This window comes from Culex quinquefasciatus, chromosome 2 (genome assembly GCF_015732765.1).
Source record: "Culex quinquefasciatus strain JHB chromosome 2, VPISU_Cqui_1.0_pri_paternal, whole genome shotgun sequence".
In the NCBI taxonomy this organism is placed as follows: domain Eukaryota; kingdom Metazoa; phylum Arthropoda; class Insecta; order Diptera; family Culicidae; genus Culex; species Culex quinquefasciatus.
The window spans coordinates 34511896-34524878 of NC_051862.1; the positions used below are offsets into that span (position 1 = coordinate 34511896).

General features: G+C 38.1%; 1 protein-coding gene across 1 annotated transcript in view; it reads right to left on the reverse strand.

Moving 5' to 3' along the window:
- Window positions 1-6366, reverse strand: part of LOC6034176 (MOB kinase activator-like 2) — a 259873-nt gene extending 253507 nt beyond the window's left edge. The window contains exon 1 of the mRNA XM_038257129.1: window positions 5818-6366. The gene's annotated coding sequence lies outside the window, so the exon portion shown is untranslated. The remainder of the gene's footprint in view (window positions 1-5817) is intronic.
- Window positions 6367-12983: the final 6617 nt, after the last annotated feature.

The following is a 12983-nucleotide window of genomic DNA, read 5'->3' on the forward strand; positions in this document are numbered from 1 at the left end:
TCGATTCCCATCTGCTGCAACCTTCCATCGGATGAGGAAGTAAACTTGCAATAGAGACCACAAAAGACCCGGGGGTCGTTAATGTGGATGGTTTGATATTTTTGAACTAACTTTGTCGAATGACGTTTTAGGGCCTTGGTGTCTTCAGCAAAGATGTATGAGCTTATTTTCAAGTTGCTTTGTTTTCAAAATGGCGCATTTTGGCGCGAAACCGAGCAAAGCATCTGAAAGTTTCAACTACACTTCCTGAAAATATCTCCATGTCAATCGGTGTCTTTTTTTAGATATCTCAATTTTAATTTGACGATTTTCAATCAATGTATTATAATTTTTACACGGAATTTAATTGAAAACGTGGTGAGAATCGGCAAACTGATGGGTAAATTGGTTTATGTTTATAGAAAATACATTGTTTATTAAGAAAATTACGACACTGATCTAAAATGATATATAAAAACATGTTTAGTCAAAAACATTCAAAGTTAAAATTGAAAACAATAATTGTTATTGTTATTGTTCTATATTGAAATGAAGTATTTTCCGTATTATTTGGTCATTTTTGAATGTTTGAAAGCTGTCAAAATGCTTATCCGCCCATTTACTTGTGTTGATCCAGTTTTGTTACGAATATATTTTCAAAAGAAAGGTCATGTTTTTTAGAAAACGTATGAAACAAGGCCGAAAGAAAATTTAACATCATTTATTATGTAAAATCGGATTTGGAATCAATAAGTGCATTACAGAAATTTTAGTTTTTCGAGTTTAATCCACATAAAATTAGAATGCAGCATTTTTTCCGATTTTTTGCAGGTGGTTTCCAACGTCTAATTTTTTTTCGTGAAGTTCAGAAAATTAAAAAAAAATGTCATTGCTTTAATTGATTAAGGAAACTTTGAAGAAGTTTGGAAAAAATGTTCTAAAGACTATCACCCAAATAGCAGTCAATATCCACTTTTTTGGTGCCTTCGGTATGCCAAAAGAAGCCATTTCACATCATTAGTTTGTCCATATAACTTTCCATACAAATTTGGCAGCTGTCCATACAAAAATGATATGTGAAAATTCAAAAATCAGTATCTTTTGAAGGAATTTTTTTATCGATTTGGTGTCTTCGGCAAAGTTGTAGGTATGGATATGGACTACACTGAAAAAAATGATGCAGGATAAAAAAAATTCTGGTGATTTTTAATATCACTTTTTGTTACTAAAACTTGATTTGCAAAAAAAAAAAAAAAAAAAAAAACAAAAAATCGCAATGGTCGCAAAAAATTTTCCACTTTATTTTTCGATGTAATATTGAATTTGCAATCAAAAAGTACTTCAGTGAAATTTTGATAAAGTGCACCGCTTTCAAGTTATAGCCATTTTGGGTAACTTTTTTGAAAATAGTTGCAGTTATTTTTTTTTTTTTTAATTAGTGTCCATGTTTGCCAACTCATGAAAAAAATATTTTTGAAAATCTGACAAAATTCTCTATATTTTGCTTTTTTGAACTTTGTTGATACGACCCTTAGTTTTTTTTTTTTTTTTTTGGGAGGGTGGTCCAGCCGCACATCGTTGATGTTGAAACCTCTAAACTGGGCCCTCGTCCTGTCACGTCCGTAAGTAGTCTTGTCGTACATTACAACTAGAATCAGATCTGCCAATGAATTAGTACACTTCGACCAAATAAACACTGACGCTGTATGGATCTGACTCTAGAATAAATGCACAGTTGTGTGTTATTCATAAGTCCAAAATGTTCAATTATTCATTCGAGTCCAAGTATTCATTTGCTAACTACTTAAAATTGAAAATCTTAACTATAATCTAAAATCCTCTAAACTTAATGTTCAAAAGTAAACCTTAGTACTACTTCTATGAAAAACAATAGAAAATTATGAACTGATAAACAAATAGGATAGAAATCGCGATTTGAAAAAGAAATGACAATTTACGTCAAAAGATCCGTAGTTCCTCGATTCGCAACAATGGTCGATACAACCATAATCCGAAAACCGTTAGTTCAACAGATCAACGAATTTTGTCCGATATCATAACATTATTGATTGATCGAGACTCTATAAACAATTTGACATAAAAGAATGCCTAGTATTCTACAACAATCAAAGTTTATTGACAGCATTACTCTAACTTAACAATTGCAACTAAATTTATCATCAAATAGATTTGGAAAGCATACAGATTTATTTTAAATGCTAATGCTATGCAACAAATCAATTGTACTATCCTGAAGTCCCAACCTAAAACCCACATTGTGATAGTGAAAAAGTCACAGAAGCAGCGGTGTCTTGTGCGATTGTGATATTTTCACTATCGGAGAACTATCTAGTTCACGAAGACAGCTTATCGGTCAACGCTTAAGCCCTGGGGCTGCGACAAAGCGAGTTCTCGTAGCATGAAGTGGTGTCCATAGTGCTTATAAAAATAATGTATACCCAAATATTAACTAATGCACTAGGATCAAATCATGCCCCTTGACTTTACAAGGCCCAGGGGAACTTTGTTGATACGACCCTTAGTTGCTGAGATATTGGAATGCAAAGGTTTAAAAACAGGAAAATTGATGTTTTCTAAGTCTCACCCAAACAGCCCACCATTTTCAAAAGTCGATATCTAATGGGAGTGGTTACGCTGAGTGAAAAAAACACGTCTTCGTGGGGAAAAGGTTTAATTGCTAATGAACATAAAAACTGATTAGTGGTCGCAGATTGCTTCGATCTTCAGTACTCCTCCTCAAACAGCGATCACTTAAATCTAAGACAGCATGATGTAGATCGACCTCCTGTTTCTTCAACGGCTCGACCAATCCATCAGCTATCTGCAACTTAGCCTTGATGTAGATCACATCGACATCGACACATTCCAACGTGCCCCTCATAAAACGAGGTTGGATGTCGATACACGCCAGGGCTACCGCAGCCAAGGACAGGGCCATAGACTCCGCCTTGCAGGTTGGTCATCTCCCAGGTCCTGTGAGCGTTGTACTCCTCCTGCATGGCACGTCTCCAGCCGTTGGAGATGTCCTGAGTCAGTGCGGCCTTGTGCACGTTCGGGTCGTCGTGCGTCGGGTACTGGAAACTACCATCCACCGGTCTTCGACTCGACGACGTCACACGCAGAACAACTGGAGTGGACGGTCCGTCCGACTTCTGGCCTCCTGAAACACGTGGGGAACGCTGACCACTGCACATGTTAGCGAATTCATTGTACTTGCCTGAAGATACGCGCTCCCTACCGCTGCGCAACCACGCCGGTGACACGGGTGGGTTAAAAGGGGTTCGCGGCGGGAGCGCAGGAAGTGTCACGGAGTCTTCAGCATCCTCGTTCGAACTTACAACGGATACCTCGTCGACCTCCTTCGTTCCATCTTCATAGTCCAACTTCACGACTGTACTTGGTGACCCGTTACGCGCTCTTCTGCGCCTCCGTTGTCTGCTGCGACACGTGAGCACCCTGAGCTTTTCCTGCTCCAGCTTGAACAGTCCATCCGACCGACTTCCGGTCGCGACACAAATGCCTTCCTCGTCTAGCACCTCGCAACCGTTGCGTCGGAAAACTACAGTGTATCCTTTATCGACGATCTTACTCACGGACAGTAGGTTGGCTGCCAGTCCTGGTATCAGCTGCACATCGGTAACGTTGATTTCTTCTCCACAGGTCGTGTTGATCACAGCAGTGCCCTTCGCGACGACCTGCATTCCTTCCTTGTTGGCAGCGACCATCTTACCGTTTGTCCGCTGAACATTGTGCAGCAACGATTTCGTTCTGGTCAAATGACGACTGGCTCCGGAATCGAAGAACCAATCTTCAGGTTTGCTCTCGTTCCCCGTCGTCAGCACAGCACCGAAGGCACGTCCCGGCTTGCTTCTCTCTTTATCCGGTGACATCGTAGACGACGTTTTCTCGGGGCAGTTCCGCGCGATGTGTCCATACTTCTGGCAAGCGTGACACTTCGGACCCTTCGCCCGATTTCCATGGTGATCTTGTTTGTTACCTGGTCTACTGATCGCAAATGCTGGGTCACTGGCGTTTTCCGCTGGCTCGTGTTCCTCCTGGAGCAACTTGGTCTTGATTAAATCACCCGTAATTGCCTCTCCGGAATTTTGCAGAGCCATAACCATCGGTTTGTAGGACTCAGGCAGGCCTGCTAGCAACAGCATTCCGAGCCACTCCTCGCCGATCGGGAAACCAACACCAGCTAGTTGATTTGCGGTAGCAACCATCCTCGTCACGTACGCTTCCATGGATACGGAATTGGCTAGGTTCGTGGTCATCAGCTTGTGGAGTAAGCCCCAGCGCCGCATGCTTTGTTTTCAAAATGGCGCATTTTGGCGCGAAACCAAGCAAAGCATCTGAAAGTTTCAACTACATTTACTGAAAATATCTCCATGTCAATCGGTGTCTTTTTTTGGATATCTCAATTTTAATTTGACAGTTTTTCATCAATGCATTATAATTTTTACACAGAATCTAATTGAAAACGTGGTGAGAATCGGTAAACTAATGGGTAAATGATTTATTTTTATAGAAAATACATTGTTTATTAAGAAAATTACGACACTGATCTAAAATGGTATATAAAAACATGTTTAGCCCAAAACATTTAAAGTTAAAAATGAAAAAAATTGTTCTACGTTGAAATGAAGTATTCTCCGTATTATTTGGTCATTTTTGAATGTTTCAAAGCTGTCAAAATGCTTATTCGCCCTTTTCTCGCGTTGATCCAGAATTAGAGCCTAACATTTCAAAAGGGCACATAACTTTTGTAAACAATAGTATATCCCTTTCACTCGATAACAGTTCACATAAGGTGTGAAAGGGACACACTCTGTCCAAAAAAGTTATGTGCGCTAATGAAATAGGCAAGCACGAATTGTTCCGAATATGTGAGACGACTGTAAACAAAATTCATTTGGCAGTGCTGCCAAAAAAAGTCATGTTTTTTAGAAAACGTATAAAACATGACCGAAACAAAATTCAACGTCATTTATTATGTAAAATCGGAATTGGAATCGATAAGTGCTTCACTGAAATTTTAGTTTTTCGAGTTTAATCCACATTAAATTAGAAAGCAGGATTTTTTTTCATTTTTTTGCAAGTGGTTGCCAATGTTTAATTTTTTTTCGTGAATTTCAGAAAGTTTTTTTTAAAAAAAAAGGCCACTGCTTTAATTGATTTAGGAAACTTTTAAGATTAGACTCCTGGAAAAAATGTTCTAAAGGCTATCACCCAAATAGCTGTCAATATCATTTATACATTTATACATTTGCAATTCAGAGATTTGAAATTTCGCAAATAAGGTTTTTTTTTTTGTTTTTATGGGTATTTAAAATTTACATTTTCCACTTTCTTTGTCATAAGCTAATAATAATGAAAAAGTGTCTAAGTGTAGTGTAGAATTATCAATGCCAACAATTTTCAAAAAAAATTAATATAAATTTCATGAATCATAAGTCACCTATTTTATGAATATCACAATCATTAACCCAAATTTGAAAAAATAAACTAAAAATATAAGCACAGAACCAATACAAAGGTCAAACAAGTTTTGCTGTGACGCAAATGAATCCTTTGTCCTGTATGCCATTCGTCTGCCACTAGCAAACACATTTTTTAAGCCAAACAGAGATTTTGATTGAAAGATCCCTAAATCATTCGGCAGTTTTTGTTAAAATTAAAATGGATTATGTTGTAAAAGCTTTTCCTTTATTCTATAAACTGTCTTCACTGTGGAAGACTGTCATAATCATGGTGTTGTAGGAAGTGATTTCGAGTAAACTATTTTCAAATCGCTTTAAAACTAATTTTACTCACCTGCACCCGGATACACCTGTCCACCACCAGCAGCATTCAGTCGTTTGAGGGTCGATTTAATCACACACCAAATCAGAGTCACTGAGGACAGATCACCCCCTTATTTATTTGCACAATATTCAGGCAACAGCAGCAGCAAGCAACCCTCTCGAACCTGCGACGACTCTTCCGTAATCGACTCAAAATCCGCACGTCGAAAAAGTCAAAACAGAAAAACACTGGCCTGGCCCCAAACACACTCACACCACCAAAGCAACCCCGTTGCCTCACGCCACACACACACACACAGGCGCACGTCGAAATTTGCTGCGGATGGTCTTTTCTCGAAATCGCGTTGAACACTGGAGGGTAATTTCTGTAACTGAACTCGCGCGGGGACACTTGGCTTCACTTGAACGCGAACGTGGACACTTCCGGCCCCGGGATGACGGTCCGGTGACGATTTGGCCAGGGGGAAACCCGTTTTCAACTGCAAATTTCGACCGAATTCGGACAGCGATTTTTGTTCTCAACACCACCACCGACGAACGAGGAAGGAGAGTACACAGATTTTGACAACCAGCAGCAGGGTGGAAAAAAGGTGAGGCAATAACTATTTGATAATAAAACTTTAGATTGTAATTTTACAGCATTTCGTTAAAAAATCTGTAAACAGAGGTCCAAAAACAGTTTTTTGAGTCCAATTTAAATAAATTATTGCATTTTTAATTGATTTTATTAAAACCAAAATAACGCTTTTCGCCATACCTAAAATTTGACATCATTGGCACTGTCAAATTGCGCAATTGTTGTATGGTTTCACAGGCTTCATTCATGCAAATATGCCACAGATTAAAAGACGTTTGATTTATAAAATAGTTTTACTGTTGAAGTCTTGCGTCAAATTGTTGACGAACTGTACGAAGTTTAGGCAGGATGAAATTATTTTTGGCATTCCTGCGAAAACTTTACTATCGGTGGTTGATCACTTTTCGTTTGACATTTTTTGAGTTTGTACCCCGTTGGTTTGACAAAGTCAAGCTTAAAATAGAGTTATCTAAGACCGATCTCACGCAAACTAACATGCCATTTGTTTTGCTGGCGGGTACAAAATTTAACCTCAATCTTTTTTTGTGTACGTACACGCAATACATGCGCATGTAGATAACTCTATTGACGAACTGTCACTTTTTACACGGGACTCACACATATGTATATACTATCAAACTGAACGATTGGTAGAAAGTGTGAGCTCTATGTAAATAGAGATCTCCACGGTTTCTCTCACGCACACCATCATTCTGTGTTAGTATTTGTATTTGAAATATTGTTTTGGTTTTGAACGATTGTGATTGGCTGAATTCCAAGAAGCTGATTTTGTTTACAACTTTTTTACGCAGACATAGGCAAATCGAGTAGATCAATCGTCTGTAAAAACCAGCTGTTTACCACGTGCTCGTGGTAGAACAAAGGACACAGCTGATCTTGACAGACGAATCATAGAGATCTCCACGGTTTCTCTCACGCACACCATCATGCTGTGTTAGTATTTGTATTTGAAGTATTGTTTTGGTTTTGATCGATTGTGATTGGCTGAATTCCAAGCAGCTGATTTTGTTTACACTATTTTCACGCAGACATAGGCAAATCGAGTAGCCAAATCACCTGTAAAAACCAGCTGTTTTCCACGTGCTCGTGGTAGAACAAAGGACACAGCTGATTTTGACAGACGAATCATTCTACTCGATTTGCCTATGTCTGCGTGTAAATTTTGTAACAAACTAACACACTCTCGCGCGTGGATATCTCTATTCTACTCGATTTGCCTATGCCTGCGTGTAAAAAATTTCGTAACAAACTAACACACTCTCACGCGTGGATATCTCTATAGGGTGTCAAACTAAAAAGTGGGTCCCGTTCATTTGAAAACAATTCTGGATTTTTTTTTTTTTTGAAGAGAATGAACGAAATTTTCAGTTTTTGGGTGTTTTTTAATACCCCTGACTCCAAGCGGTTTCAAAACACCCAAAAAGCAAATAATTGGAAATTTGGTTAATTGAACCTTTAAAAAAAAACTCCAGAATTAAAGCATTGACGAACTGACGTGCCACGCCGAACCACTTTTGACCGCAGCTGCTTCTTCTTGTTTGGCGTTTTTGCTTCTAGCGAACAATCTGTCAACCGATTTTTCTCTCTATCCTCACTTCACTAGCTCTCTTTCTCTCTCTCGCTTCTCGCCAATGTTTACATCGGACCATCCATAAACCACTTTAGAAGGGGGGTGGTATGGCGATTGTCCACGATCCGTACAAAAAAGTTTTTTTTTTGTATAAACAATTTTGTCCTAAAATGAAGCTTAGATTGCTGATATTATTGTTTACAGCGATAAAGCTTATTTTTCTGAGTACAATGACCCTTTGTACGACCACAAAAAGTTTAAAATAGATTTTTAAATCAATTTTGAAAAATTAACCTCGCGGTCCTTCTTGACAGAAAAGCTCCTACTAGACAACTCGTTCCAAGAGGACCATAGTTGATCCATAGAAAAAATGTTGTCCTGTCAAAAAAAAATTTTGCATTAAAATGAAAAAAAGTGATCAGAAATGGTTTTTAATCGTGATTTTTACCGTTGTACATAAAAATTGGCATAGGGCTTTAGTACCCAATTGCCTACGAGGGGGACGGGGGTAACAGATTCCCAAAAAAGTGTCCACGTCTAGGTCCACGTGGTTTAAAATGGATTTTTAAATTAAATTTAAAAAAATACTTCGCGCTCCTGGTTGAAAGAAAACGGTCCTACACTCAACTTCCGGTGGTTGGTCACTTTTTCGTTTGACACTTTTTTAGTTTGTACTCCGTTGGTTGGTCATAGTCAAACTGAAAAGTGACGAACTGTCACATTTTACTCGGCGCTCACGAACATTATCAAAACAAACGTTTGGTAGTGTTTGTAAACTCCGTGTAAAAGGGGTGTCAAACTAAAAAGTGACTCCGTTCGTTTGACAGCAGTTGGTGTCAAACCATCGGGGTTTTTGGGTAGAACCTTACAAAAGCTGCTAATGTCTTTCCGAAACCTCGGTGGTGAAATTAGTTGAGAGAAAAATACTTAAATGCACCACGTTGGCTACGTCTGTCACCGGTGACATTTATTATTCCAGCGTGAAAAAGTTGTTCTTATCGTGAGTGCCCAAAATTGTTCCGATCGCTGCATTTTAATACTTTTAAAAGAAAATCGACCAAATTTTCGCACCAAAATGTTCCGCATGCAAGGCCTACCTCCGACCGATGCCGCCGAGGAGAAACGCAAAGTGAGAAAGGCAGTGCAGCAAAATTTATTCGCGTTCGTAGCGCTGTGCGTTGCCATTAGAATCGGTAAGGCTGAAAAAATGAGTTCTTGTGAAATAACACGCGCAATATTAAATCAAACTTATTTATTTTAGCTCCAATTTTGCTTAATCGCCCCGCCAGTTTGTAGGAAATGGCAAACTTAGTTGTATAATTTTAATAAAATAATAAAACTTTACCTTCAAAACCAAAATAAAAGCATTTGCTGATGAAAATTTAATGTTTTATTGTTTATCACAAACAGCTTATTTATGTAATCTCGGTAAGGAAGCGTTCTTTTATTACGTAACGCAAAAATTTTGATTTTTGGACCACATCCCACCCCCTTGTAACAAAATTTCCATACAAATTTGAAAAAAAAAAATTTAAGCGTGACACGACCTTTAACCTCTCTCCCGCCCAACTGCGCTAGGTATCAAAAGAACGCTTCCTAAACAGTCCTGTTTTTAAATTTTGTTTTTTTTTTTAATTTTACGGAACATTTTTTTCGTACATAAATATTTATTCTTTATTGCAGGGCTGTGGAGTCGGTGGAGTCGGGTCTTTTTGGGGACCTGGAGTCGGAGTCGTGAAAACTCTAATAGCTGGAGTCGGAGTCGGCTGAATTGTATAAGCTGGAGTCGGAGCCGGAGTCGTAAATTTCTGATAAACCCGGAGTCGGAGCTGGAGTCGGAGTTATAAAAAAAATTAATATAATTTACGAACTTATTTATTGTTCAATATTTGTAATTCAGGTTTCTTCCCATTTTTATGTTTTAAATTTATTTAATGAATTGCGTGCACTGTGTGACAATTTTTTGTTTAATTTATTATTTGGTTCAAGATATTTATGAGATACCATGATGTTTGCGAAACATATTTTTATTGTGATTAGAAAGCTCACTATCAGTTTTTAACAAAAATAATTATGTAAATGTTTTTAAAACATTATCAACTATTATAACCATCTTCTACTTGGAACGCAACATGCTCATTTTGTATGTTAATAAAAACAAATCAAAGTGTCGTGCTGAAAATATTTCAAACTGACAAAAAATATCGAAAATAATTTGCAGCTAATTATGAAATACAGTTAAACCGGCGCTCTTATGCCTCGCATATGCAACTTTGCATATACGAGTCATTGAATTTATTGGATATATCGATTACCCCAATGTTTACAATATCTCTACAAATTTCTTGAAGTGTTGATCTTGCAGGCCAAGTGCGAATGATTCTGATGATATCCCTTCAGTTGACGCTCAGGCGAGGAACATCCTGGAAGGAGCGTCACTGACTACGTCCGTAGTCCTGTTAGATCTTTCTTGATCAGAACAGTATAGCTCTGGTTCCTTGCAAGTGTCCTATTTTCTTACCTCCACGTTGGCTTGGTTTTCATGATGACCTAGCTGGTGGCCTGTGGAAACGGATCGTAAACCTTTGACCAGCGAGGGTCAGAGTAGAGACGGCTAGAAGAAAGGGGCGCGTCAATGTGGGAAAGGGAAGTAATTTGTGATTGTAGACGGTATTGTTTAAATTCGCAGTATGTTGAGTCAACTGCTGTGGATGTACCTGAACGTTGCAGAACGGGGTTTCCTCTCTCCTTTCCATTTCCAGCTACCATCTATCATCTGTTTATTTTGTTTCACTGATTTTCTTTAACGGCTTTTGTTTACTATCCTCCATTTGATTTCGATTTTACTTATTTGATTCTCTTATTTCTCAACGCTTTTCCACTCTATTTGACTAATTGATGCTGCTGCAACAAACTGTCTGCTTTCCCTTAATTTGGCAGCGATGTCAATTTTGTTTATCATGTGCCTTTTCTTTATTTATCTATTTCAATAATTTCTCATCTTCCCTGTAAATTGCCCATCATAACAATAATCTAAGCTTGTTTGTTATCTATTTTCATTAACTATTGTTAATTTCTTTATCTTCTTCATAAATTACTATCTTTCTTTTACTATTGATTCTTTACATAGTATATTTCTTTCACTGTCCATTGTTTTGAAACTTCACCTTTTTCTTAAGCAAGTGAGGTTCGAGCCCTGACTCAATTTATGAAATGATTAAAGGATTAACGCAAATATTACTATTGTACTTTTGAAAAACTTTTATAAAATGCTTAGGACCAAAAATTGTAACAAAACACCGCGACAAAAGTAATAGCAACATATAAACACGACTCAACACTAGGAATGATTTCAGGAGAACACAATACACAGTAAAATAACAACTAGTTTTTGAATTCAAACTAAATATAAAACAGTATTTGCTTAAATAAAAGTTGATAGGCACACTATAAATGGTTAGGCGCTTATACTTACATCAAACCCTACGTAATGTACCACCCCCGGCCGAGTTAAAATGCGTAACCGGAAAAGAAGGTGTGCATGCCTGGCACGAACACTCAAAGCGTGTTCTAGCGTGCTGCTCGTACTGACTCAGAGCAAGGGTGAGATGTAGGTGTAAGGGCAGTGCGTGTTCGTCGGGAACCTAGTGCATAAGATCGGTCAAGGCCCGTTCTTACACTGAAAATTGCGAATTGCGAATTGCGAAATTTCTTAAAGTGTTGATCTTTAAATAATATCGTTGAACAAGTCTAATTTTTTTAAACGCCTCAAATCGGGGTGATATAATGGATATAATTTATTTTTATTTTTTCAAATATTAGAATTTTTCCATGATTTGTATGTTTAAAGTGTGTACAAGTACGTCTTCTCAAATAAATTCAAAAAAGCTTCAACAAATAATTACTTTGAAAATTGTTTCTTTCAAAACCAGGGTATCTTTGATAGTTACTGAACACCAATTTCTCATTACTGAATTCAGTTAAATTTACTGAAATCTGCACTACTGAAATTTTAAATAAATGAAAACTTGCTGAAAAAAACAATTGAAAATTAGTGTAGCTGGCTTATTGACTTAAAAAAAATGAATTTAAATTTAAAGTAGTTAAATAAAATGTTCCATTTTTTTAAACAACAAAATACAAATTTACTCAGAAAGTTGTTGTGCTTAAAATGCGTTTTTTTTTTTTTTCAATATTTAAAATACAGATTAGGTGTCGGAGTCAGAGTCGGAGCCGGAGTCAACAAAATTTGGAAAGCTGGAGTCGGAGTCGGAGTCAGCTAGAGTTGGTAGGCCGGAGCCGGAGTCAACAAATTGTGGAAAGCCGGAGCCGGAGTCGGAGTCGGCTTAACTCAGAAAGCCGGAGTCGGAGTCGCTTGAAATATGACCCGACTCCGCAGCCCTGCTTTATTGTTCAGTGTTTAGGCCATTGCAAATTTTATTTCAAGCTTTTGTGAGCATGAGCATGGTTGACTGCCAATGAGCTGCTACTCCGTTATTGACAGATCAGCTCAAGTTAAACAATGAATCAAAAAAGATCAGTGGGAGCCAACCATCCGTTCACTGTTTAACCCGTTTAACCTCTGAAGATCTCTACTTTATTAGTCAATACCGGCGCCCTCCCAAGAAGCCTGCAGTTCAACAAAAGGGAGGAATGTTAGTCCGATAGTTGAAGTTGCAGACTCATCAAGCACATAGTTTTTCGCTGTATACCCGTTGACACCGCTTGAGACCGTTGAATCCACAGCGTCTCCTTCAAACATCACATGTTTTTTTTTTTGTTAGTAGGATAAGGTATTAGCTTTTCGATGCCTCCCGAGCTACGATGCTATGGGGGAGGACTTCCATAATAAACCCGTCGCCGAGCCCTCCGAGGTACGATGCTTTCTAATTAGCACACCAAAACACTCGCGCACAGATATTTAAATACTAAATGAATGTGATTTTGCACCACGACTACCCAGACAACTTAAACCGCCAGCGTGCCTTTCGATCAACGATGATATAGG